The sequence below is a fragment of the Microtus ochrogaster genome, chromosome 8 (genome assembly GCF_000317375.1).
Source record: "Microtus ochrogaster isolate Prairie Vole_2 chromosome 8, MicOch1.0, whole genome shotgun sequence".
NCBI classification, from domain to species: Eukaryota; Metazoa; Chordata; class Mammalia; order Rodentia; family Cricetidae; genus Microtus; species Microtus ochrogaster.
In genome coordinates this window covers 33,637,274-33,639,401 of record NC_022015.1, presented here as the reverse complement: position 1 = coordinate 33,639,401, position 2,128 = coordinate 33,637,274, and positions in this window count along the sequence as shown.

Below are 2,128 nucleotides of genomic sequence, written 5' to 3'. Positions count from 1 at the left end.
TCCGCCTGCCTCTGCCTCCCGAGTGCTGGGATTAAAGGCGTGCGCCACCACCGCCCGGCTCTCTCTTTCTTTCTTACATTCCAATCTCAGTTCCCCTTCCCTCCTCTCCTCTTGTTCCCCCTTTCTCTCCACCCCACCCCTCATCTGCTCCTCAGAGAGGGTAAGGCCTTCCCTGGGAAGTCAACTAATTTCTGTCCCTTTACCTCATTGAGGCAGAACCAAGCCCCCCTCCCCCACTGTACCTAGGCTGAACAAGGTCTCTCTCCATAGACAGTGGGCTCCACAAAATCAGTTCATGCATTAGGTTAGCTCCTGGTCCCATTGACAATGTCCCCCACAGACTGCCCAAGCCACACCATTGTCACCTGCATTCAGGAACCTAGTTCAGTCCTACGCAGGTTCCCTGCTGTCGGTCCAGAGTCAGTGAGCTCCCACTAGCTTGGGTCCCCTGATTCTGTGGGTATCCCCATCATGGTCTTGATCCCTTTGCTCATATTTATTGCTCATCCCTCACTTCGATTATACTCTGGGGGCTCAGCCCAGTGGTTAACTGTGGCTCTCTGCATCTGCTTTCATCTGTTTCTGGAGGAGGGTTCTAGCTTCTGGGGTTGTGGACTGTAGGCTGGCTTTATGTCTGGTATCCACTAATGAGTGAGTGCATACTGTATTTGCCTTCCTGGGTCTGGGTTACCTCACTCAGGATGCCTTTTTCTAGTTCTGTCCATTTTCCTGAAAGTTTAATTGTGTCATTTTTTTTTTTTACCACTGAGTAGTACTCCATTGTGTAAATGTATCACATTTTCTTTATCCATTCTTTGATTGAGGGGCATCTAAGTTGTTTCTAGATCCTGGCTATTATAAATAGTGCTTTATGAACACAGTTGAGCATATGTCCTTGTGGTGTGAGTGTGCTTCCTTTGGGCATATGCCCAAGAGTGGTATTGCTGGGTCTTGAGGAAGGTTGTTTACTAATTTTCTGAGAAATCACCATACTGATACCCAAAGGGGCTGTACCAGCTTGCGCTCCCACAGCAATGGAGGAGTGTTCCCCTTACCCCACATCCTCTCCAGCATAAGCTGTCATCAGTGTTTTTGATCTTAGCCATTCTGACAAGTGTATCTCAGGTATATCATCTGTAAGATGGAATCTCAGAGTTGTTTTGCTTTGTGTTTCCCTAATGACTAAGGATGCTGAGCATTTCCTTAAGTGTCTTTCGGCCATTAGAGATCCCTCTGGTGAGAATTCTCTGTTTAGATCTGTACTCCATCTTTTAAATTGGATTTCTTTTGTAGTTTGCTGTCTAGTTTCTTGAGTTCTTGTTTGTTTTGAAGATCAGCCCTCTGTCAGATGTGGGGTTGGTGAAGATTTTTTCCCATTCTGTAGTCAGCCATTTTGACTTACTGTGTTCTTTGCTTTTCAGAAGCTTCTCAGTTTCAGGAGGTCCCATTTATTAATTGTTTCTCTCAGTGTCTGTGCTACTGGTATTATAGTTAGGAAGTGGTCTCCTGTGCCAGTGAGTTCAAGGCTACTTCCCACTTTCTCTTCTATGAGATTCAGTGTAGATGGATTTATGTTGAGGTCTTTGATCCATCTGGACTTGAGTTTTGTGCATGGAGATAGATATGGTTCTATTTGTATTCTTCTACATGTCGACATTCAATTATGCCAGCACCATTTTTTGAAGATGCTTTCTATTTTCCATTTTATATTTTTAGCTTCTTTGTCAAAAATCAGGTATTCATAGGTGTGTGGGTTAATATCAAGGTCTTCTATTCAATTCCACCTGTCTGTTTTTATACCAATGCCAAGTTGGTTTTCATTACTATAGTTGTATAGCAGAGTTTGAAGTCAGGGATGGTGATGCCTCCAAATGCTCCTTTATTGTACTGGGTTGTTTTGGATATCTTTGGTTTTTTGTTTTTCCATATAAAGTTGAGTATTCTTCTTTTGAGGTCTGTGAAGAATTGTGCTGGAATTTTGATGGGCATTGCATTGAATCTGTTGATTGCTTTTGGTAAAATTGCCATCTTTACTATGTTAATGGAAGCATAAGTATGGGAAATTTTCCCATTTTCTGATATCTTCTTCAATTTTGCTCTTCAAAGAGTTAAAAGTCTTTCACTTGTT